This window comes from Megascapheus bottae, chromosome 13, assembly GCF_031878675.1.
Source record: "Megascapheus bottae isolate mThoBot1 chromosome 13, mThoBot2.hap1, whole genome shotgun sequence".
In the NCBI taxonomy this organism is placed as follows: Eukaryota; Metazoa; Chordata; class Mammalia; order Rodentia; family Geomyidae; genus Megascapheus; species Megascapheus bottae.
In genome coordinates this window covers 55,102,168-55,129,691 of record NC_143521.1, presented here as the reverse complement: position 1 = coordinate 55,129,691, position 27,524 = coordinate 55,102,168, and the positions used below count along the sequence as shown (strand labels likewise).

Here is a 27,524-nt window from a genome sequence, read left to right as displayed (position 1 = left end):
ATTAATAATAAAGTTTTTTTTAAAAAAGCAAATTCACAGTTCCACCGAAATTAATGTTTGTATAAGTAAATACGTGGTGCCAAATGCTGGAGTCTCCAGCTTTGAAAGACACGGGTATATTTTAGAGTACTTTTTAGTAAAATAAAAATTTCATTTTTTTCATGAGATCAACTAAAAGAAAGCAAGAAGCCAAGAAGAAAGAAAGCCAAGAAGTCTTTTGTAAATTTGGGGAATAAATCATTTGGTAGCCGTTTTCATTTTATCATGTTATATTTCCTGGAACTGTCCAGAATCATGATTTTCTGCTAGCTGTAAAAAGTGCTTGGATTTGGGGCCACCTAGATTATGTGAAACTTCCAAGCCTGTAGGAGACACATTGGCCCAGCTTGTGTGATTTCATAAAACGGATATGGTTTTTAGAGATGATAAATATTATAGAACAGAGGGAACTGTTCTTCCACTTTCAGAAGCATTGATCCTGTAAGTCCAGAAGATAAATGGACAGTATCTTAGTGTGAGAAAAAGAATACACATTAGCTACAAGCCTGAGTGCATCACAAGGAAGTATGCCTCCCCTAGTCCAATGCAATTTGGAGCATTACCTACTCTTTTCCTAAGAGATAGGAACTGGGAGACGTTACAGGGTGAGTAAGAGGCTTTCAGGATAAATACAAGGGTCTAAAGAGAGGGGAATGACATGTGACAAAGTCCACCTGGGCTTGGACAATGTATCAGTTCTGCTCCGTGATGCACGTCAATCACCCTTGATGGACAAGCAGCTAGGGAAAGCATTTACAATGATCGATTAACTTTTGTAATATTACTTCTATGATCAGTGTATACTAATTATACCAAATAGTGAGTGCCTTGTGACATTTTTAGACAGGTATGTTATGTTCTACCCTAGATAGAGAAGGAAAACATCAATGTGTCTGGTGTTTTCTAAACTTGTCCCCATCTGAGGAATGTGGTCTCTCAAAGCCATCAGAGATGTTAAACAGTAGTTCCATTTAAAATGGTTTCTATTGTATTTGTCACCAGTTCCTTTGGAAGGAAGAATGTAGTAGAAGAATAAGGAATCACATTTCAAATTATATAAGATTGGAAAACATGCTGCATAAGAACGGTTCACTCTTTCCACTGAGAGAGTTCATGTTTTTAAGGAGTCATCTTAGATTTCTCAGACCTTATCCTTTGCTCAGAGCCTTATATTTATATTTGCAATATCTCAAATTCCTAAAAAAATACATGCCTATCCCTTCCTCATATGAGAAATGTCAGAAAAGCTAAGGAACCCGTAGGTCAACACTAACTTAAAACATGGAAAAGAGACCCCAAATTGCAGATTCCTATTTTAAATTTTCTAACTTTAAAATTCCATCTCTGCCGCTTACTGATAGGATGTATGTCCCAAGTAAGAAGCTTTACCCTGAACAGACTGATCTTTCTACATCAAAAAATGTTGCAAAGTTAGCATGAAGTGGAAAAGCTATGCTCAGGAATTTTTAGAAGAATTTTTATATATGCTAGAAAATTTTGATAACTACAGAATAGGAAAGATTAAAATCTAAGACAAATACAATAAAATTTAACAGCAAAAAAAAGCCAGAGAAATGTAGGATCAAGTAAATAAGTGAAGTAACATAAATAATGAATGTTTTATCACATTATTTATTAATGAAAATATTCTTCTAATATATTGCTAAGGAAAATAAATGATAATAACATTGAAAAATGGGCACATTCATAAGCAAATATAATAGAATTCTGTCATAGCAAAAATGTCATTGGTTATGTTTTCTTAAATATTCATGGCATTACATACAGTATTTATGAATGTTAAAAACAAGATTATTTCACTATATGTGAAAATCTTATGCAAATACATGTTCCTGGGCAATGGTGGCTCACTCCTATAATCCTAGCTATTCAAGAGGCTGAGATGTGAAGATCATGGTTCAAAGCCAGCCCAGGCATGAAAGTTTGTGAGACTCTCATCTCCAATTAACCACCAGAAAACCAGAAGTGGTGATGTGGCTCAAGTGGTAGAGCATTAGCCTTTATCTGAAGAGCTCAGGCTCAGAGTTCAAGCCCAGAGTTCAAGGCCCACGACCAACAGCAACAACAGTAACAAATACATATATATATATATATATACACATATCTATGTTTATAAAATTTTAAATGTGTATACCTTATACATAAATTTTTGCAACTAATTAAAACATACTTCCATTACATATGTCATTGAATTTATGTATATGTACACATAAATAATTCATATCATTTAAATTAAATAATTATCTAATTTCAATTATTGAACATTCAATTGAAATTTTAGTTCAATGTATATATATATATAACTTACACTGATTATAATTTTATCTTTTAATTGGGTTATTCTCTTTAATTATAATTTTATGAGTCAATTTCATTTATATGTAATTGAAATTATATAAACTTCAAATGTCTATTAAGATAATCATGTTATTAATTAAAAGCACTGTAAGAAATTACCTATATATGTGTACTATGTATGTATATCCACTAGCTTCTCTTTGTCATTTCCTCTCCTATTTTTTAGTTTCTGTTACTGTGTTTTTGTATGTATGTATAAAATACAGCTAGGCATCTACTGCTGGTTATAAGAGCATTTTACTTTATTTCCATTAGAAAGATTGTCAGTGGCTCACATTCTCCTCACACCTCATCGATGCTGTGACCTAGAGGAGCAATGTCTTCCAGAGGGCTCCTGGGTCCATCCCACTTCTCAGTGCCAGTGTGCTGAAGCCCAGCTCTTAATCAGTGATCTGGATGTCAGGGCTCTGTCTGCATCCATGAACCGATTCCTTGACGGTTTATTTGATAGCTTTATTTGGAGTTGGTTGAAACTTTTACAGGCAGGATAACCTAGTTGGAAAAACGTCCTTCAAGGATGAGCAAGATTTTGTGATCTTATTATTTTTACCTCTCTTTCTACCTCCCTCTGTCCCTTCCTCTTTATCCCCTTACTTGCAGCTCTGCTCCATCAAGCCTTTTCTGTGACAGGGAGCTGCCTTGTCTCAGGTCCAAAGTAAGACATCCACCCATTGAACTTGCTGAAATCAGGACCCCAGATCATCCTCTTCAGGTGTTTGTCACACTGACTACTGCCAGAGACTCCTTTTTTCACTAAATTACTGCATACTTTTGTAAGTTCACTCTTCTGTTTGCAAGATTTTATTTTACTCTTTTAAAGCGTATTGAGCTTTATCTGGTAGGTCACTTAATAACTTTTGTGTTGCTTTAGACATTTCAAGAATTGCTTTTGAAAGTTTTATCTCATGGTGAGGAAGGTGCAGGATAAGACAGTGTATATTTTAAGAATAAATTCAGCCCCACACAGGGTACACGGCTTCTCTGATGTCTCTGTGCATCGACCTGTGTACCCAACAATTCTTTCCTTGAGTCATCTCTACTCACATATAATTTACACTATCTGTGCAAAATCCTTTGGCATCTACTTCCTTAGTACCATTTCTTTCTTTTGGAGTATTTCACTTCTTTGTATAAGCAGAACGCTGGATAATACAAATTAAAAATTCAGTAAACCAGGCTATCATAATCTTATCTATAACTATATGATCAGATTGTATTTAGCTACAGACCCCAGTTAAGACACTTGAGGCTGTTTGCTACGTATGTCCTTTCTCTTGGGGATTTAGCTACACCAAATGGTTTTTAAACAACTTCTGTGTGTGTGTGTGTGTGTGTGTGTGTGTGTGTGTGTGTGTGTCACAATTTCTTGAACTTGGAGCCTCAGAGTGATCCTTGAACTTCTTTTATCCATAGGTAGCACACTACCACTTGAGCCACAGCACCACTTCTAGCATTTTCTTGGTGACTAATTGAGCTTTTCTGACCAAGCTGGCTATGAGTGACAACCCTCAGGTTCAGCCTCCTGAGTAGCTACATTTTCAAGTGTAAGCTAACAGTACTCAACTAGAATTTTTATTTCTATTAGATTAATTGTATATATTTATAGAGTACAGTGTAGTACTTCATATATATAATAGGCCATGGTCAGATCGAGATATCATTCTCCTTTTTATAGATTCTTTTATTAACATGTAATAATAATGCATCATTTTGAGGTACAGGATAGTACCTCAAATAGAGACAATGTGTACAAACTAAATCACATCAATAAACCTTTGTATCTTCGGCTGATTATGATTAGAGACTTTGAGAATGGCCTTATTTTTATATTTAAAGGGAGATTTTATTGAAATTCTTATAGTGTGGCTGTGGTGTACATTGTCTGAGAATGGCCTTATTTATTGAGCAGGGTATCTGATTTTGGGTGGGGGAAGAACAGGATTCTCTGGAATTCCCCATAACACCTAAGCTGGAGGAGGAAGAGGCTGATTTCACACTCTTTATCTACATAAATCATGTTCTTACTTTCTAATTTTTTTCTGAATGCTTCCAAATGTGTTAAATGAGTTATTTTAAATATATTTTAAAAATCCTTTCTAGTTACATGGAAGGAGGGTAATTTGAAACTTTTTCATTCTATCATGATCTGGGGCTAAAATTACAAACTCAAGTTGTATTCAATTTTGCCTTCTCTAAGTCTATCTAGCCATGTTGTACAATATATAGTATTAGTGTTTCAATAATGAGACTGTTATTATGACATTCAATATGCCAAAAGATATGAAAAGGTTCCTAAATTTAATTTTAATCATGTACCATATTTCAGGAATAAAGCCTAAAACTAAAAAAATAGTTAAATAACTTCAGAAAATGTTTAATAATCAACTTGAAAATGGAGCAAAGGAATTATAAAAATAATTTTCTCTGTGAATTAAATTTTTAACAAATTCAGGTCTAATATTCAGGTCCAAACTTATTATCTAGCTCAAATTCATCAGAATATTTTTATACTTACCAGAATATTCTGTACTTCCTTATTTCTATGCATCTACCATCTGTATATTTGTAATTGTTTTTAACAATGCATCTATCTATCAACATTCCTATCTATGTATCTATCTTCTGTCTGTCTGTCTGTCTGTTTCCTCTTTCCTTCCTCCCTTGCTTCCCACATCTCTAACCATAACATATTTCAGGTTTTCTTTACTTGATACAAGGTCTAAATACAGACATGGGCCACTGTCCATCAGACAAAGATTTCAGAAGTAGATCATTGTTTGCAAAGTTTACAAAAATATGCAATAATGGCATCCTAGGTAACTAAATCAGTTAAAAATCATTAATAATATTCTCCTATTTATTATTAATATATAATTGTATGCACTTATGTATATCTGAAGCTTTATGTATTATGTATGTATATGGATAGATGTGTGCACATATCTATATACATATATGAATATTTATCTACTCTAACTTTATCCATCTCTTAATTGTACTTCTCTGGTCCTTACAGGAAGTAGTAGATGCAGGGGAGTTATCTCAGTGACAAAATAACCAGATTCCTTTGAAAAAATTTTAGTTCTCCTTTGCAGAAAATTATTTCTCTTCTTGCGGAAGAGGACATATGAATGAACACTTGACTTCACTAGGATATGTTAACCCCACACTGCTCTGAAGCTGGGATGAGCCTCTAGAGAGACTCGACTCGGCGTCTCTGAGTCCAGTAACTCGTGTACTTGAGCAGATCACTGACAGACGCAGAAACTAATGGGAAATGTGGATCACAAGAAGAATGGCAAGCTTTGTCTGACATTGCTCTTGCATGGAATCTCTCTGAAGGAGTCAGCTCAGGTACCTGGGAGAAGGATGGTGTTCCAGGAAGCCAGGCTCTACCACCTGGTCAGTTTAATACTGTGTTCATGAAAGAGATTCTGCTTCATGTACTCAAATCCCCCTGCCTCAAACTGAACTTGGCTTCAGTTTTACTTCCCTTTAGTTAGCGCCCCAAAAGGTCCATGCCAATTCTCTCACTAACACACTGGGCAGGAGGTACAGTAACATAAGTGTAGAGACATAGTCAGGGTGCAAATAAGCAGTGACCACAACAATTTGACTAAAACATCTCACCCTTGCCAATTTTACGAAACATATGCCCTTACACTTGTACGATCTGGATTTTCAAGGCAGCCTGGAAAGTTTTCTCTATTTTAAGTAGTTGTATTGTATATATGACTGTGCAGAAGCGCCCATCAATCAAAGTTTAGTCAATATTCCTTCAGGAAGAATGAAATTCGGAGCACCTGCTCTTTGAAAACCAGCCTGTATCGGACACCAACATTCCTGAAGCTATTTCTTGTGCACAATGAAAGAAAGTCGACATCAATCCACATTGCCATCCCCCTGCCATCTCCACCACCACCACAGAAGAAGAGCTTACTGCAAAGAAAGTCATGCCTCACAGCGGTGTATCTGTGTTTCTTACGTAACATGTTTCAGATATGATCTTGTGTTTCTTGTCTAGGCTGGCCTCAGGTCACCATCTTGTATGGACACACCCCACATGGCTGGAATGACAGATACACATTACTAGCAGGTTTGGCCCATTTGTACATTATTAGTATAATAACAACACTTTACAGTATTTCTTACACCCTTTTTGTCAACAATATCTCATGCACTTTCCCACCCCAAGAAGTAGATAATAAAAGTTATTTTTGTCCAGGTCTAAAAAAAAAATACCATGAACATGATTAAGTTAAATAGACAAGATAAATTGTTGATTTACTAAGACATGTCTTCTGTCCACCAGCTGTGGAATTAATTATACTCAGAGGCAGAGATCATGTGTGTATATACATGTTATCAAAGAATGAAAAAGAAATTTATAGAAAGTTATCTTTTCCCTCAGTGATTATACCTAGCTGATTGAAGCTTTTGACCCAATATTTTATTATCAACTTTCTTTGTAAAAGTAATTTTCACTCCGAAATTTCTCAACATTAAGAATGTGTTTGAAACACACATACAATATTACTCTTTTCACCATATGTCACCAAAGAGCAGGCTTTCCAACTCTCAGCTGGAAACCTTGGCACTGTCAGACAACCTCTGGGTATCAGTGAACATTGATTTGGATTTAAAAGACAAAGAATACTAACCATAATTGCTAAGAAGCTGTAAAACAGTAGGTGTACTACAAAGGAGTAAATTAGTCACCACCTCCATGTTCTCACTATTCAAATAAATTCCCATCACTGGAGACATAAGTTCAATATTGCCAGAGGCAGGATGAAAGCAAAAGACAGAGGACCAACAATCAATGGTGTTCGTTGTTGATGAGGAATACTAATAAAATAAAGCAGGACTATAAAAAAATAATGAGTTGCTAGCTACTAGAGTATACTAAAGGATAGAGTATAGAGTATAGTAAGACTTCAATATTTTATTTATTTTATTGTAATTAATAGAAGGGTTACATTGTATTCACCAGATAGAAGGTGCATTACTTCACAAACGTTGATACCCTATTTCCCTCCCACCCACCCCTGCTCTTTTTTATTTCCCCCCTTCCCTATCCAATTTCAAATAACCAATTAAGCATATATAAAATCTAGCAGATAACAAGGTGAAATATTTTAACAATATGACATAACCAAAGGATAGCAAAAGAGATCAGATATAAAATAGTACATTGCTTCAGTATTTTAATTTGGTGATACACTATGCAGTCGATAACCACATGTTTTTCATTTAACCATAAGATGTAACATTATCCCTTAGTCAAAAACTTGGGCCAGGATCACAATTTTTTAGGTCAGTCCATACGCTGACCTCTGACTTCCAATTTCTGGATTCTCCTACAAGAAATTCACTGGAATCCCTGGCTTAAAATGCTCAGGGCATTAGCTCAGTGGGTCTCCCTTTTCATCTACAGTAAACAATAACCCTTGAGTATCAGGACTCATTCAGGAAAACATTGTGTCCATTATGTCATTCACTCATTTATTAGTCAACTATGAATTCTGTCATGTGGCAGGCTGAGTTGGTGGGATATAATGGCCACCAACTTCTCCTGTCCCTGAGCTTTTCATCTCAAGGCTAGTGTCTACCACTTTGAGACACAACGCCACTTCTGATTTTCTGGTGGCTAATGGGAGATAAGAATCCCATTTTTTTTTTTGCCCAGGCAGGTTTTATTGAACTGTGATTCTCAGATCTCAGCTTCCAGAGTAGCTAGGATTACAGATGTGAGTTACCAGTGCCGGGCTATTTGTATGCATTCTTAGAAGAGTTGACAAGATGTAAGCTAATACAGTCATCAACAACTAGACTGAAGATAAGATAAAATAACTTTGCTTGGTAATACTGAAGAAGTCATTAAATTAGTGCATTTGATAAAGAACAATGAGTAATGCCTTATGATATCAATGATAGAGGTGCATTGCGCTATTTATGTTCCTAGAAAAGAAAATGCCACTGCAAAAATTCTTATCATGGACAACAAATGAGTACATTTGGGAAACTGACTAAAGACTGGTGGCTAATGACATAGGCAAAAATCAATAAAGAAAGGTAGAAATAATGTAAGAAGGGATAACAATGTTTGAGAAGAAATGTACTCACTACTTTATTATATAATTGTAACTCTTCTGTACATCACCCTGACCAAAAAAAAAAAATAATGTACTCATTACCTGACAAATGTAACTGTAAACCCTTTATACATTACCGACAATAAAATAAGAAAAAATGAGTAGGTAGAAAAGACAGGAAACTTTGTTGACACAACTATAATTTTTCAGCATTAGCATTTTGAGAACTTTCTCAAGAATGATTTCAGCCCAGCTTAGCTAAAGTGGTAAGGAAAGATTCCACAGTGCTTATACGTTATGAAATAGGCATTGGGGCCGGGAGTTTGACCTAGTGGTAGAGTGTTTGCCTAGCATGCACGAAGACTCGGGTTCAATTCCACATACATAGAAAAAAGCCAGAAGTGGTGCTGAGGCTCAAGTGGTAGAGTTTTGGCCTTGAGAAAATCCAAGGACAGTGCTCAGGCCCTGAGCTCAAGACCAGGACCGGCAAAAAAAAAAAAAGAAAGAAAGAAAGAAAGAAAGAAAGAAAGAAAGAAAGAAAGAAAGAAAGAAAGAAAGAGGCATTGTTCTCAGGGCTTTAATCCTGACATCAAAATATCATTTTATATTTGTTGGTAGAGAAATCAGCATTATCATTAATTAGATCTGGTAGCAGCATCAGCTGGCATACCTGTCCCCACAATGCTCTTTCCACAAATCTCTTTCCTAGTCCAGCCTTTGTGTTCTTTTTTTATATATTTTTATTGTAATTAATAGAAGGGTTACATTATATTTGCCAGATAGAAGGTGCATTAATTCACATACATTGATATACTTTCTCATGTCTTGGTCCCCATTTCCCTCCCCCCAACCCCCACCCCTCATCTTGTTTTCCCCCCTTCCCTTTCCAATTTCAAATAACCAAATACAAATATATCCAATATATCAGATAACAAAGTGAGATACTATAACATTATGAGATAACCAAGGGACAGCAAAAGAGATGAAAGATAACATAGTACATTAAGGACTACAATCACTCATTATATGGCTTTTGTTTCTATATCCTAGAGGTCCTTTCATTTAGCATCATACTATATGGCCGTATGTATCTAGGTTTTGCTCTATTGCAAATCTCTGCTATGAGAGCCCAAGGTTTCTACTTATTATGACAAATGAGAGAAACCATTGAGCCTAGGTTCCTTTGAGTCTCAGCCTTTGTGTTCTGTTCTTATTCATTATTTCCTTTCAATTGACCATAGATAGTAAGTGTAGTCCTTAACCTTTCACTTGTGTTCTCATCAATGTGCTGGTTCTGGTCTGTGTGTATGTGTGTATGTGTGTGAGTATATATGTGTGTATAATATATACCTCTTTATTGTGAAGTCATTAAGAGAACTAATTTCTACTTTAATTTTTTTGTCTTCATTTATCCTCACAAAGACCATGTGAGTATTTGATGGTTAATTGGAGATAAGAGTCATGCAAACTTTCTTATCTGGACTGGTTTCCAACTATTAGCCCCGGATCTCAGCCTCCTGAATATCTAGGATTAGAGGCATGACCCACTGGTTCCTGGTTAAAGTACTTCTAAACATTCTATCGTGCAGCTTTCTAAAGCAGTGTTGACAAAGACTCATCAATATCATGGATTTTAATTCGAGGTAACAAGACACAGGATTTAGTATGAGAAAGAGTAGATATACTTTACTTGAAGGTAAGGGTATGCATGGAGAAATGGGCAATGTAGGAAAAGAAGACAGCAATCAAGATGCTTTGTACGTATAACCTGATTCATTGGACTGTATCCTGTTCCTATGACCACATAATAATAAATAATAATTATATGCTCTAAATCAAATTCTAAAATTTTAGTTTTGCATCCTATATTCTTAAAATTGAGGACAGCTAAAAAGATCCCAGTCTGTAGCCCTTAATTCTCTGATTTTCAGTGAATCTGAAGAAGATTAGAAAATAAAATGTCAGTTTTATAACAAACTTCCCAGGTATCATACTAAATAAGACATAAAAATGGACATAAATATGTACAAAACCACATTCAAAGCAAATCTGTCTACAGTTGTAAGAACATTCATAATCAATGTTTAATATTATACAGCATATATAGTAAACTTATGATGTACACATGTCTACAAAATTTATATGTTATATATATTCTAGATTGTACTTATTTTTACTATATTTTACTATTTTTTATTTACTTTTACTATATTACCTATATATTACTATTTTTCTAATTTCTACTAAATTTCCTTATCTATTTTAAATATATTGCATGATTATTTTTCAGTTTAAATGGATTTGTATGACACAGTATGACACACACTGAAAGTAGTCCTATTTTTCTCCATGTTTTCTCTATAGTTATGAGAAATATCTTTTGCTGCCTGTGCCATCGGTAGAAACAAAGCACAATCTGAGTGAAAGAGCCTGACTCTGGTGTCCTCATATGAAACTGATAAAAGGAGAAAACAGGACTCTTTTTTTCTGTGCAAGTGGCCTCACAGACCCATCGAACAGGAATCAAGCCTTCTACTCAGAAGAATATGAAGGGAGAGTATGAAGTTCAGGACACAGAATGATTGCATCTCACTTGACTCAGTGGCATTCGAGAAAGAGGCGAGAACTTCACTTTAGACCGAGTGCTGGGAAGAGGGTAGAGAATCACAGCCTAGCAAAGAAACAAAGCATACCTGCTGACCCTGATCCCATGGAACATGAGAAGGGTGAATGGGATCCAAAGAAAGAGCAAAGCAATTTCAGGCAGAGTCAGACACCACAGTTAAACTAATTTTTTTCATTCCATCAGTCTGATGGCCAGTCACCATTTTCACAAGGTGATAAAACAGAAAGGAGCTCAGATTCACAAAACCTGAAGAAAATGTTTGGTCAAAAAATTTACCAGTGTGTAACACAGAGTGGTTAACTTACTGTATAGGCATCTTGAATTTCTCATCTATAAAACAGTTGATTAAGGTCTGTAAATTCCTTGAGACACAATTATTGAATGGGATACTTGTCATAGACTATGTATGAGAAATGCATGTTCATTTTATTTCACCTTATTACAACAGAGAGAATCTATTTGTTTACGCCTTTTCTTAATTGAAGGCCTAAAAACTATTATATCCTATTAAGAGTTAAGCATGCAAACTCCTTCACTGTAAACTGTAAATAGGATTATACATAAACACACACACACACACAGGCACATAAACATACACATCTCATTTACAAAATGGAAGGCTCATAATTCTGCATGAGACAGCACCCAGGAGATATATTTTAAAAAAGAAGCCAACATTTAAGCTGTGTTGTTATGGATTTGAATCATTGTCCAAAACCTCACTATTCGTTCATTATATGATCAGAAGGTATCATTTGTCTGCTGTTTAGTAGCCAAATACACTCTGATAATTAACTGAGATAAATATAAGCTGTTGGGAACACAGTGAAAGCTGCTGGCCTAAGCCAAGATGTGCTGAGAGGAGAACTTTCTGAGCTAAATATTAATAGATTAATGAGAATGTTCTAGGGAGAAAAGTAAGAATAAATGCAGCCTCTAAAAATCACTCTCGGTATAAAGAAATAAGGGCATGAAACTCCATGGCGTATAAGGAACAGTACTGAGGTCCAAGATTCAACAATAACCATAAGTAGTTGTAGTGATTTATTTCCCCTAAAACATATGTTAGAGTCTATCTCTATTGTGAGGTGATAAGCAAGAGGAAAAATCTGATTGTGTGATCTAGAGGTGGGTATCAGGAACTATTTAGGATGACAGGACAGAGCCGCCATAATGGAATCTAGGTGGCTTTGTAGAATAGCAAGACAGATCACAGGGTGTACACATACATATTGTTTCCCTCACCATGTGATGCTCGACTTATGGGGGACACTAGCAGCCAAAAGGCCATCCCCAGATACCTGTCACCATGGCCCAGCCCTGTAAGCCAAGCATCTCTTTTCTCATGTGTCTAGTATAGCCAAACTTTGAACCCCATTATTCTGAATCCAGCAAGAGGAGCAGCTTCAGAGACATCAGCATCTCTGGGACTGTGTTCTTGGGAAAATGTCAAATTAAATGGATTTCAGCCCCTAATTGTGTCTGGAGGATTTTCTCTATGCATCTGTCCTTCCTTCCTGAAGTGTTTTGCCATTGTTTGTTTAGGCTCTAGAGGTGAGATCAGCAGTTTTGAAAAAGAGAAGTAAAGGAAATGTCCGTGAGATTGACGACCATCTACCCTTTTTACAATTTCTCTCTTTTCTTTTATGATTGCTCTGGGAAGGAAAGCAATGTTTTAAAAGAGCAGAAAAGATTTAATGAAAAGGGGGCAAAAAAGAGATTAATTGAGAAGAGAATGATAGAGACAGCAAAATATATCAATCTAAGATGAACAAAATAAAGCAGCCAGGGCTGAGGAGAGAGAAAAAGAAAGTAGAAATACATGAGGGATAAGAAGATTTGGCAAATAATTATCATGACATTTGGGGCCAGGTGGCTTGCAGAAAAATAAAAGAATAAGATTCAAGAAAAAGAAGATTAATAAAAACCACTTTATTACAATGTATTTTTAATTCATTCTGCATTATTTACACTTGGGTACATGTACCACTTGATGTCATCTCTAACTTTGGAAGTACTAATATTAGTGGATAATGAGAGAATTTATAGTTTTCTTTGTATCTGAAAAGGAAAAATGAACAGGAAGGTGGGGACTGTTTGCTTGTTCACAAATGGTCTGCACTGATATGAAAAACACTACTCTCAATTCAGTCTTTAAAGTTGCACACCTTGACTTCTCAATACATATTCGTTTCAGGGAGAGACTTGAACATGAAGTCACAAAGTAAATCAAGGGGAACAGTGTAAACAGAGCTCTAAATCCATGACTGGAGTCTGTAATCGTAAACTGTATGAAGTTGCTGCACATGCATGAGAAGCAATAATCCATTGAGGGAAAGACTACTTTCATGATCTAGCACTGCACGATAAGATGTTTACAGCAGGACATAACAACAGGTGATGTGACTTGAGATAAGCCAGTTTCAGTCCTTTTTTTTTTTTCAATCTGTTGTGTATTTTTGGCATATATAGGAATAAGATGCTTTAAGTGGAAAATAATTCAAAGATGATTCTCAGGGAACGTATCTACAGAAGTAATTTGTCTAGAGAAGTAATTGACAAAGGGGATTAGCAAGCGCAGAAACCTGGCTGGGAATATAAACTGCTACTGTGCCTAGGGGATGGTGGTCACTAGCATGTGAAAACACCCAAGTGAGTACAGATAGGAAAATGAGGAATCAAATTGATGGTAGAGGGGCTGATGGAGACTGAATTGGCATCAAGGAGGGAAGAGTAGGTAGTAGAACCTGCCAAGATGGTGGAGCAGTTAGGTAGAAAGCACTCGGAGAAACCATCTTTAGTCTCTCAGAGGATCCATTTTAATTTTGTTTTGTAACAAGTAGTATGCGTATAGTAGTTCAAGTGTTAACGAAATTAAGACAATGACCTGCACACTTTACTAACCTCATACTATTTAACATTCCAGCTTTATTTTGATTTGCTTATTTTCAAAACCCACACCATATCTGGGGAATAATCTAATCAGATGAAACTAGCCATGTTTAGAATTGAATTGTAGTAGGTTGTAAAAGGTCCTAGTCAAGTCTTCATTTCCCTCTTCTTAATAAGCACAATGATGAACCGTTCACACATAGTTCCTTATTTCAGTCATTCCTATGAAAGAGAAAGGAACTGATAGTTTTTGTAGCATCAATGCAGGGTTTCTTCCTATCAAGGATCACTTGTATGAGGTGTTTATACATTGTTCTCTGAGGTAAATATTCTACCTTAGTGAATAAAATTTTCACCCCATGATCACATGAATAATTGTGAACGGAAACCCCACTTACATAGTTTAGTCCCAAATCCATGCCATTACATGCATAGTGTATGCCTATCCTTCTAACAGTAACCCTTAGGATGAAAGGGATTAATGCTATTTTCAAAGGGTAAGCACATTATAAAATATAAGATGTTGCTATTTCAAAGTCAGGGAGGAAAAAAACACACCTGACAGTTGGGAACCAAGCTGGCATTCCAAATATATCATATCTCAGAATTTTAGGCTGTGAGAGCAGCAAAACACTTCCAGAAATGTGAAATGAAGCAAAGAACTAATATTAAGAATGCTTCCATATTTCACAAAAGAGTTGTCAGTCATTCTAAATGTAAACTCTCCTGCCAGTTTTGCTAGCTCAAGTGTGTGGACCAGACAGTAATGAATGGAAATATGCATAAACAGTCTTTATTTGAATTATGCCCAATAATTTCTATACTCACTATATCTTCACAAATATCCCAGCCTACCATCCCTGCTAACAGGCAAAGTGATTACTTATTTCTTTAGAGACAGACAAAGGAAATTACATGAACAAGACAGGCTGTGATACCAGGTAGTGAGAAGTGGCAAGTAAATGGAAATTCTGTCTTCATCATAGTTACTATAACAAAACACCTTCACAAAACTACTGTTTTCTTTACTCCAGAAAAGCCTCCCCCACAAAAAAAATTAAAGAATGAGGAGAAAGGGTAACCAAAATTTTTCACACATTGAAGTATTTGTAGAAGCTCATATATCATAAGTCAAATGTTTGGTCTTTCTCTCATTGTCTTCTCTGGGAAGAAAATTAAAGGGAAAGTTGAATAAATCTGAATTGTTGCTTAGAATTGTGGCCATATCTAAGCATGACATTTTATCATTCCCATGTACTGGAGAAAAATCTTCCTTAATAGGGAGTATTAAAAATAAGAAGCCACAACCTTGTCATGATTAGCAGGACAAAGGAAAAGCTCACTTGAATCAGCCATCCAAGCTATGAAGGGGCTGGAAGCTAATTACATCACAGTAGACAATGAGGTGGTCTTTGTGGTTCCAGTTATCTCCGCACACAGGTGGCTCTATTTTTTTGTTGTTGTGTAATGTCCCATTAATCACAGCTACATTTGTTCCCTGCCTTGTGATTCATCATTGCCCCCCCACCCCGCCCCCAAACCATTTTCATTCTCCAGCACTCAAGATAAACCACTGATTTAAAGTGGCAGTGTCCAGCCTTGGCTATCACAAGGTATAGCTTGAATGAGGAGGGTCAATGGAAACAGACATGGACTCCCCACATTTCAGTCAACTCAAATTATTCCCAATGATTCAGTGTAAGCTGTCGGCTAGAGATCAGGTCTAACAATTACAGGGTGAACTCTTGAAATGGAGCTGCAAGTGCTTTTGCCTTTGGAATTTTATCTGAGCATTGTTCTTTGTTTTGTTTTGTTTTGTTTTTTTAAGATGACAAAATGTCAGAAATGAACTTTACAACTTTGTGTGGGGGTGGAGGAAATGAGGGAGGGAGTAACACTTCAAAAAAGAAATGAAATCATTATCTGACTTACGTAACTCTAACCCCTCCACACATCAACTTTATAGTAAAATTTAAATTGAAAAAAAGGTTATGTGCCTATATAAAGGTAAAATAATTGAAATTTGCATGTAAAAAAGAAAGTATGCAAAAAAGCAGTTATGTTTAGTGTGGGCACACCTGCCTAGGTATGGGGAGAATGTGGCAAGCTAGCCGGCTTGACCTTGAGCAAGTTATTGCAGCTCTTTACGTTTCTTCTTATTGGAGAAAACAAAGCACTTGGAAAAACTCAGTTTTAAGATTTTTCCTCTTTTTCTTAACTCTGTTTTTCTTAGATTTAGGATTTGGCATGGGAAGGTTAGTTTTTCATAAAATCACAACAAACAAACCACATAAAGTACATAAATGTTTTCAATGATTAAGACTTATTATTTGAAGGAATGAATTGTCTTCTGATTTCAGTTGCTTTGTAGCTGTTTCTTCAAAGAGAAAGTAGATCCATGCCAGCTAAAATCTATTTTTCCTTATTTCCTGCTAATTCTAACATGGCCAAATAATCATAAATTTCTCTAAAATATTTATTAATTATTTATATATCTTAGTATTGGTAAATTTATAATTTAGAAAACTGTTTTAAATTCCTGAGTTGGATAAAGGATCTTAATGTGCAACAAAATGGCCAGTTCCTGAAGGAAATTTTAGATACTTATTTAGATACTATTGATAGAATCTTTAGAACTACTTTTAAAAATTAATACTTTTTAGGGGCCAGGAGTTTGGCCTAGTGGTAGAGTGCTTGCCTAGCATGCACGAAGACCCGGGTTCGATTCCTCGGTACCACATACATAGAAAAAATCTGGAAGTGGTGCTGAGGCTCAAGTGGTAGAGCTCTAACCTTGAGAAAGTCCAAGGTCAGGGCTCAGGCCCTGAGCTTAAGCCCAGGACTGGCAAAAAAAATTGATACTTTTTAAAATTTTAATAATATCATATAAATATAATATTACACTGTGGACTATCTTACTCATTACATATATTGTTTTCACAGTTCTATGTTATACATGTTTAGATGGAGTATTGACCTCTACGCAGACATGAAAATTCATTGATGAATATAATCCCTACACAGAGCAGTCAACAAATATTGCTGGCAAAAGAATGCGTATTACCCAGTGAAGCAATGATCAGGAACTTTATATTTTTGACTCCTATTACCCCCATCCTCCCAGCCTTATTAAGAACTGTTGATTGCCATTCCTTTGACTTCAGGGACAAATATTAAGAGCTGAAATTTTCTGTTGACTAAAGTATGCCAGGGACCACATATCCATCCAGATTAAACCTGATAGTGTTTGTACAAAGCAGATGCCTCCACTTGGCTTTTAGATGAGAACACTGAGATTTACATGAAGTCATTCGCGTGAACTTACATGTATGCCCATTAGACAGCAAATAGAGAGCCATTCCCAGGTCCCTAGCATTTATGTCGTTTCCACTACTTATTTCTTGGTGTAAAATTTACAATGGAAGCCTTAGGGTTGCATGGAATGGTGGACTTGGACTATGTGACTCTGAGGAAATCACTTTATATAGCTCCTTTTATAGGCAATATGTCATCTACCGTGAGATCTCAAATTAAGAACCAGTTAAGATGAAAGGGACTATGGGGGAACATTCAGACCAATAAGACGAGGCTATGGGCAGCCCCACACAACGATCTGTGCCTTCAGAAAGACCAGTTCTTCTTAGCAGGAACAATTTCGTGCTTTGTAAGAGACTTGGAAACCTAAGCAGACATTGTTATTTTTAATGATGACATCTGGGCAATGCTGTTGTCACCTAGGATTTAAAGGCCAGGAATGCTCTTCAACATTCTACAATACACAAGAGAGCCCCTGGACAATAAGAAATCTTCTGACCCAAGATGTTACACGTCCCAATATTATCTATTATAGACAGACAATAATTAGCTTATATCACTGGAAAACACTGAGGACTCATTATAAATAGAAGCCAGGGTAGGGAGTTTGACCTAGTGGTAGAGTGCTTGCTCAGCATGCACAAAGACCCCAGTTCAATTCCTCAATACCATGCACATAGAAAAACGCTGGAAGTGGTACTGTGGCTCAAGTGGTAGAACATTAACCTTGAGGAAAGCCCAAGGACAGGGCTGAGTCCCTGAATTCAAGCCCTAGGACTAGAAGGGAAAAAAAAGAGTAGAAGCTGGAACATGTGTGGTTTAGAAGGGTAAAACAAAGAAATGGGAGGACAGGAGCATGGAGAGAGGAAATGTGGATGAATACATTCTTAATATGCAATGTACATATATGAATAGGGAACCAGGTAGATTCAGAGGTTAGGGGGGGTTGGGACAAAATGATAAAGGGATGACATTGGTCAAAATGCATTATATTCATGATTAAATCCCCTTTGTCTATTTAAGGATAATAGAAACAAAAAGAATAACAACAAAAGCTATTGAGCTTAAAAAGACAAGAAAATACGGTCTTGAAACAATGTCTTTAAAGATGTATACAGAAATAAGAAATGAATAAATACAAAGCATTCTATGACAGAAATGTGAATAATAGGAAAGTGCCAAAACTTCACAAAGCATCTCTACTTCCAATGAGAATACATGAATTACGTTTCCAGATAGTAGAATGAAGAAGCAGAAGTAGGCAAAGGATCAGGAAGGTTGTTTTGGCAAGGGCAGAGAGAATAAAGGACAGTATTGGGGCTGTGGTGCCTGTAGAATCTTATAAGAACTGGAGCTGTTCTTGGTGAAAAAAGCTACAGGAAAAGCAGAAGAGGTTCTTTTTATTTAGGTTCCGTCATGCAGTTGTGTGCAGAACAGATTGTGTGTGTACTCTGAAAGAACTGAGCTGATTCATAGAGAGCAAGAGGACCATTGTAATGGAACAGATGAGCTAGGGTATGCTGTGTTCTTGTGTAGTGACAACAGAGGTTGAAGATGATGGCCAGTAAAAAGATGTCTACAGGTATGGCTAAAAGCGTATCCTTGTGCTGGATGGATAATTTACAGCTATTAGATGAGAAAATCATCAGGCGTGATAATAGTATTTTCTCCTATATAACAGACGGATTTTATTTGCCACTGATCAGCATGGAAATAGTAACAAATGTGAGTGGAGAGAAACATTAAAGAAAAAATAATGAAGACATAAAAGTTAAAGTATAACTAGGATAGTCCATAATTTCTATGGTGAATGGCAAAACTGCCCTTATGGATACAGCACTATTTGTTTCCCAAGAGCAATAAATAAAATGATGTGACCCTCTGAAGATGAAAATCATTTTATCTTTTGTCAAAAATATTATTTAAAAATTCAAGATTGTACAGAAATCTTCTGAGATTCATACATATCTCTGCTTTCCTGTGTTATTAACTTAAATAAGGATATAATAATGATGTGACCTATTAATTTCTAATAGAAGGAATAATAGAGGAAATTGTTATTTTATCAAACTTATAGTAACTATAACATAATAACTTTCAAGAATATTAAGTAAGATAAACGAAACTGATGTGGTAAGAAGAGAGGAAACAACATGTATAGTAAAGTGTTAATTTAATGCACTATAAATGTATATATAAATGTAAGTTAAGATATACATACCATCTCAGGCTATAATGTGAAGGAATGGAATTAAAGTGAGAAAAATTTATAATAGTCCATTTCAACAGCATATTGGCAGTTAAATTATGTATATGTTTACATTTCCATATTTATAGTTCTGGTATTTTATAAATTTTTATAATCTGAATAAAATATTACAAGTTTACTGGAACAATGTTCTAAGAATATAATACATTATCATGCTCACAAAAAATGTGTTACTTTTTCTTTTATTTTTATGTCTATGAAGATATTCATGTCATCATAGATAATTCAAACTGTTTTCCACTTAATGTCCCATATTTGAATAATCTTCTCATATTTCTAGTGTGGTACTTTGCCCACTGCCACCAAAACTATAAAAGTTTCATGTGTCTTCCGCATTTTATGAAGAAGCATTTCCTTCAGGGAGTTATTGCTCAACTGTGAGAAATTTCCTTCAGTGATGAACACACCCTCAGGGAATAAATACTCAGGGAACGAATGGAAAATGGTTACAGGTTGGCTGGACACCGAAACTCAGCTACATCAACTACCTTAATCCTCTTGCTTTCTAATATTATAAAACAACATCATGGGGAAACTGGGATCCATTTCCCTTCCTTTATTTCAAATGTGAATTTTTAATTTCTGATGTGACTAATACTAATCACTTATAATAAAACATCCTGTTCTCAGAAGATAGACAAGTACCATGTAGCAAGGTAAATAGTAGATTACAGGTGTATGTAGGATTGATCACCTACAGTCCAAGTTCTGGAACATATATGGGGACAAAATCGGGAGTGCAAAAACCCTAGGAGTTTGGCCCACCATAGAGTGCCTGCTTAGTATGCACAAAGACCCGGGTTTGATTCCTCTGTACCACAGACATAAAAAAAAGCCAGAAGTGGTGCTGTGGTTCAAGTAGTAGAGTGCTAACCTTAGGAAAGTCCAAGGACAATGCTCGGGCCCTGTGTTCAAGCCCCAGGACTAGCAAAAAAAAAAAAAAAGGCCTCGAATGATCCCATACTAGAAAGATACAAGAGTGAAGACATAGCAATTACAGAATTACAATAAGAAAAAGAAAAGGCTGTGAAAAGATAAGAATGAATAAGTATACAAAGTTTCAGGTTAGCAATACCTTGTCCATGTTCTGCTCCACAAGGAAAAGGAGAGCAGATAGCAACTCCCACCACACCCCACAGGGTGAGTGCTCTCTGCTCCAGACTTATATGCAAAGCTGCCTTAAGAAGAATGTCAGTACAATGGGTGGTTGCAATTATAAGTACATTTTCATAACATATATATGAAATACAATTGAATTGTTTTCTCAAGGAGGCATAGCAACAGTTTGAGCTGGAGTAAGACCTTAGAGTTAACCATTTAAGGCTTCTTTGGCAAGAATGAAAAATGCAAACACTGTAGGAATTGGATGGCTTCCCCCATGATTTCAAAGGAGCCTTGGAGACGAAAATTAAGCTGAAGAGGCAGAATCCCTTCAGGCAGCCCTAGTAACAAAGCTAAGAGTGCAAAGCCTTCAGGTGCAAAGGAAAACCTAGTGTGTTGGATATGCTAGGAGCATAGAACACCTTCCAACAAAAGCCATAGGTAATTCTCTCTGAAGAGAGAAGATATGTGAGAAGCCCCAACACTTTTGGGGTCTCATCATGACATCTATGTTACAAATACCAGACATAACGCTAAAAAATGTGATGTTTTCTCTGCTGGGTTTCTATCCTTGCTTGGTCTGACCCTCCCTTGTTATTCCTTTGATCCTCTTTGATTTTATTTGTAATGGGGTAGATATGTATTATAAGTTAGAAGTGTATAAATTATTTTTTTATCTTACAAGAATTCACACTTAAGAGAGGGTCTAGGGTCTTGGAAGAATCTTTGAACTTAGACGATGAGCAGAAATAATTCCTTCCTCATTAAAGTAGTTTCTGTCAGGCCTTTGAGTCACAGAAATTAAATATCTGATTAATTCACATTCAGAATGTTAAAAACAATAAAACAAACCAAAAACATAAATCCCTATTTTCAGAAATCATCATTTTGTGAAAGTACTCTGCACAAAATAACCATTAGAGATATTTTTGAAAAACTCAACAGCATATAAAAGATTAATATAAAATTATCAGTTGAAAATGTCAAAAAGAACCATGAAATCTTCAAACTGAAGTTTTAAAAATCTTAGAAATAAACCCCAAATATGTAAGACACTCCAGGCAGGCAGCTTTGCTATGCCTGAATACTAAACAAGTGCTTGAAACTATGACAAGCTTTCCATTCCATCAAAACAATTTGGATAAATTTTTGCATGAACAAATTCCTATTGCATGAAAAAATGTACAAGTGGCCATAATAGAATGAAACAGTAAAATGTGCTTACAAGGGTGTGTTTATAATTTGCAGAGTAAATGCTAAGGTTATTGCATGAGGTTCAATCTATACATAGTTTGTTTTAGATCTGTTGCATTTAGATTTTGTTGAATCCTGCAAAGAAGAAGAGATTGTCAGTTGTGAGAGAAGGCTCTGTTTAAAATGTTACCTTTTGAGGGGGGAAGAGGGTCATGGAACTTGAATTTGGCCTGGGCGCTGTCCCTAAGCTCTTCACCTCACGGCTACAATCCTACCCCTGGAACTATAGCCCCACTTCCCATTTTCTAGTGATTAATTGGAGATAAGAGTCTCAGCCCTAGCTGGATTTGACCTTGATCCTCAGATCTCAGCCTCTGGAATGCTAGTATTACAGGCATGAGCCACCGCGCCCAGCTTAAATGTTACCATTTTTTTTTATAACTTGTTTTCTATGAAAATTACATGGAAACCTCTGCAATGGAATTTGGATCAACTGTCCTGGTATGTGAAGACTACTGAAGAGAACTACATAGATGCAAAAAGTAAGTGAAGCTGTTGATACCAGTTGGTAGAAAAGTTGTCCATCAAGGAGTGACAGCCTAGCAAATAGTATAATAAGCTGATAGACCAAATCTGAGTCACAACTAATGGGGAAGGAGGCTACACAGAATGAGAATATAAAGATGCACTGTGAATCTTGGCCACTACAACCTGATACAAACCAGAAAGGAGACTCACCAATTAGAAAGACATCTTTAAGAATTCCATCACTGTGTAAAATGATCAACTTTGAAATTCTGTCCTCTCATGACATGTCTATTTCACATGTACTGTTGCTCTGTCGTATTTCTCAGCTCATCAATGTTCCTGTCATTTTTATTTTATTTGCATCTTGCTTGAATTTTTCTCTTGACAAACAAAAGGACTGAGGATGTCTGTCCTGAACTTTCTGGTAAGAGTGTTTTAGCTTAGAAGGTAGGGATTGAATATGTCTTTTTCTAACCCAGATTCACTGCAAGGTAACAGTTTGGACATCTTTGGTAAAATACCTAATCTATACATTTGTTTTACATATGAAAGATAGGTGTTGGGTACAATCGATTTTGAATCACTTTAAGGATAAATCTTTACATATTATTTAAATGTACATAAAATTATTCAAGTGGATTTATAAATTGGAATAATGCCTTATTTTGGAGGTAATACACATTAAATAAAATGTGAAATAAATTAATTTGTACTAAAAGCCTTTTGACATAATGACATATTATAGAGATTCCTGTAACTTTTTCTTTGAGAATAAGTATTGCCAGATAAACAGTATGCTGTAAGAAATATACACGATTAGACATTTTGGGCATCTATCTATATATACTTTTTGTTAAAATATCAACTGGTAACTCTGAAACACTGTAGAATAGATAGAGATTGTCTTGTGATCATAACTCTGTTGAACTAAAGTATCTTCCCAGAATTGCTTGCTATTAGAAATATGGTTAAAATTTGAAACTGGAAGCAGCAGAAAACTGGCTTGCAAAATTTGTCCGAGAAGGCTTCAAGTAAGAATATCTTGGAAAAATAGGCAATGAAGCCTCAAAGGTGAAAGACTTGTATACTAAAATTTTTAAAGCATTTTTGTGAGAAATTAAGTATGTGAATAAATGGGAAGATGTACACTGTGTTTATGTATTGAGAAAAATATATTTAACAAACTGACCTGCACAATAAATATAATCCTAGCCAAAATTTCAGATACTGATTCCAGCAGTTATAAGAAAATGCAAGGACGGCATAATGTAGAAGTTTATCATTCTGATCATCATTGCGTTACATTAAGTTGTCATAAAGACCAACTCTCCTTACTGGGGGCTTCCAGCAACAAGGATGTATGTGTGTTCCTTCATAGAGATGCCAGTTGCTTTGACTGAGCTCAGATTCTCTTTTCACTCAGCAGCCCAGCTATCAGAATCCACACTTAACTCAGTGTCACAGTACAAAGAAAATCTAACAGTCTACGCAGCATAAAGGAGTCTTCAAGCTTCTGTCTGGGTATGACAAGGTCTCTGTCATTGCCCCTTCACATGGCAAAGCAAGTCACCAGGTCCACCTTGACAAGGATGGTGTGAGCTGTCTGTCTAGAGAGATCGCCTCCACCAGCCACGCAGGAACTAACAGAATTGCAAATTCCCATAAAGTTGGAGAAAGAAAAACAAAACACTGTACCTTTTAGGTACTATTGTCTCCAACCTTCAAAGTCATCAGTCTCCTCTTTGTGTCTCTGCCCTTTCGGATAATGTCCCTCCTAACGTTCTCTTACACTCTGACACACAACAGTTTGTATGAGGAATTTCATTTTCTAGACAAAACTATCCCAAACCTTGTCTTCTCATGAAGTCTTATTCTAAACTACAATTAGCCAGATACCAGGATGATTTGATGTGTATTTTCTATCACCTCTGCCTGCCTATTAGAGACTGGAACTACTGTAGTACTTGTAGGACTGGAGTTATGACTCAAGCAGTAGAATATTTGGAAGCAAGTTCAAGGCCCTGAGTTCTAACTTGTTACAAGAAATGAATAAAAAGATGATAGATAGATAGGTAGATGGATGGATGGATGAACACTTGATGACTAGTAACAGAAAACTCTCAGATGCCATTATCACCATATTCTTTGTTTCATGGCATTTTTTTTCCTTCCGCTACCTCTTTAACATCATCCAGTGTCTTTTATATATTCATTGTTGTAGCATGGAAATTTTGAACAAAGTATCATTCAGGGACTCACAGTTAAGTAGGAGTCAGAAATATTCCAACAAGAAGTTGCATTAATTAATAATTAATTCCCAGGTTAATGATAGCCACACAAATTTGGAACCAGAATGTCTCAACATCCTACCAGTAGTTCAGTTCAGGCATTTCTATAATCCCATTGAGGAAATGGTGAGTCGTATTCTCTCAACTGTAGAATGTCTTCAGGAGTCATGAACAAATTAACTTGCTTTGATCGTAACTTCTTGGTTGATACCTGTTTCCACAGTCCTCTGTGGCTCACACAAGACAATTCTCTCCATAGGTCCTTTTCCATATGGTTTTCAAAATGAACTATTTAGGTTCATTTTGAATACATTTTGAAACAACTCCCAGCATATTATCATCATTTATCAAATCATCATTAGCAACTTGACCCCAACCAATTACAGGTATTAACAGTTTGCTCTTTATTAATTAGATACTAATTTATATTAGAAATGTTAACAATGCACTATACTGCAGAATATGAGTTAACATAAGAACAACTTACTTAAATTAAGCTCCTCTCTAGTTGACATTAGAAATGGAAACGGAAATACTTCTAAACAGATGAACCTCTGTGAGAACAAAACGGCCCATTAGAATCGCACAACTGGGACAAGAAAACAGCTACAGGTTTTTGGCATTCTGTTCAGAATATACAAATCCACCAGGGGACAGGTAAAGTGCTCATTTTCATCGCCGAAACTGTTGGATCTTTTTATAAAAACAAGATTTTTTTCCCCATGATATAGGCTGATGGCACCAGAGGGCTAAAAGAGACTTAGCTGATAATCCAATTATCTGACATTTAGATGCCTTTGTGTAAAAAAAATAAAATAAAATAGACTCAGTTTTATGCAATGATTAAAGTACTATCCAGAATGTAAACTCTGCTCTTTCACCCTCACAAGTTTTTTAACTCTTTCTGGTTGAAAAAAAAAAAAAAGATGTTGTATTGATTGTGAAAGTCACATTGCAGAAGAAAAATTAATAGCAATTTTCCATAGACAGGGCTGAAACTTTGTCTTGGAGCAATGCATGGAAGATACATCTGAGTTACGAAATGGTGTGTAACAAGTTTCTCCAAAGCACAGAAATTAGAACAGCAGCGTATTTTATTACCTTGCAGTGCCCCTGTGTTAAGTTTTATGGAGTGATATAGCTGAATCAGGGTCTTTTGTGAGTTGCCCATCACAGTTCTGGCAAGAGTTCACTCCAATGAAGATTGTCTGGAAATAGCTGGAGATCAAATCCATTTCCAAGATGCCCCACTCAGATTATAACAGCACATACTCGTTCTCACAGTTCTCAGTCTTCTCATTGTCATAAGATAAGTGGGAAATAAACCTCTTAGTTGTGAGGGTTCTTTCTGTAGAGATGGAAGCATTCTAAAATCTACCCATAGTAAGCAGTGCAAAATTGTGAGGAGCCACTGAGATGCTGGATGCCAATGACTCATGCCTGTAATACAAGCTACTCAAGAGGCTGAGATCTGGAGGACTGGAGCTAGGAAGAAATGTCTATGGTAACCTACCTCTAAAATAATGAACAAGTAGGCTGGAGGCATGCCTCAAGTGACAATACCAGCTGAGCAAACACAAGGCCCTGAATTGAAAATCTAGGACGGGAAAATAGAGGCACTAGAAAACATGTCATTTAGAAAACACCAATAAATGCAGAACTTAAGAAGTGGGTACCTATCTACATTTGAAAGCACGTTCTAGAATGGACACAGAATGGAAGGAAACAGAGAAGGAAGGAGGAAAGGAAGGAAGGAAGGAAGGGAGGGAGGGAGGGAAGGGGGGAGGGGGAAAGGAAGTAAAAAGGAAACAGGTAATGGGAAAGAAAGGTCAGAAACCAAACAAAAGAGAATAGGAAATGGGAAATTATAGAGGAGCAAAGGAGAGAGGAAGAAGAGGTGAGGAGGTAAAGGAAGGAAATAGAAGGGAAATAGAAGGACAATGCTCTTGGAAAATACAAAGTAGTCATCTGTCATTTCAAGGGAAGGTTTGGCCATTGCTAGGGAATCTTGGAATAAAAATCAACTATCAGCTAAAATGCCTATGTCTAGAACTTAATTCTTAATATTTTTGCCACATTCTTGTTACTGCTGACAGCCTGGCCTCCGTAAGAATGGACTCTAGACAACTATGACCAGAAATTTAAGGGTTCCAGAAATACAATCCTCTCTCAAGTAACCTCTGTTTTTGGAAGTCACCATGTTACTGGCTACTACAGTTTTAAATAATTGCATACACTGTGCACTTACCACATAGAACTTCTTGCTTAGTGATCAGTTGAAACTACTTTCAAAAATTCTAAATCAGGATTGAGGTATAACAGTAAAATATGGGGACTCACTTCACTTCTTGAGCTAAATATTGCTCTGAGCCACCAGTTAACATTGCTACAATGTTATTTTTTGTGTATATGTATGCTATCCCTGGGCTTAAACTCAGGAGTTTGGGAGCTATCATTGAGCTTTTTTAGGTCAGAGCTAACATTCTACCCCTTCCAGGGTTCTTTATTGGTTTTGTTTTAGTTTTGTTTTGAGTAGTTACTTGGAACTAGGAGTCTCATAGAGTTTTCTGCCTGGTTGGCTTCAAATCACAATCCTTTCAGCTGCCTACCTCGTTAGAATCACAGATCTGGGGCACTCATCCTGAGGAAAGCGGGTCCAGTCACAAAAGCAATGGAGAGGCCAGGAAGGCCTCTGAAAATCTGTATTGGTCAGATAAAGTTAACCACCTTATATGAACTGGCTTTCCTGTGTGTATTGTGTGCTCACAGACAGCTATTCTTTGAAATGTTAGGCACAC

At 36.2% G+C, this 27,524-nt stretch overlaps 1 long non-coding RNA gene across 1 annotated transcript in view; it reads right to left on the bottom strand.

Annotated features, from left to right (window-relative positions):
* Positions 1 to 2,714: 2,714 nt before the first annotated feature.
* Positions 2,715 to 27,524, bottom strand: part of LOC150055970 (uncharacterized) — a 318,051-nt gene continuing 293,241 nt past the window's right edge. The window contains exons 2-3 of the long non-coding RNA XR_016537493.1: positions 6,359 to 6,485; positions 2,715 to 2,910 (exon numbers count right to left, since the gene is read on the bottom strand). This is a non-coding gene — a long non-coding RNA (uncharacterized LOC150055970). The remainder of the gene's footprint in view (positions 2,911 to 6,358; positions 6,486 to 27,524) is intronic.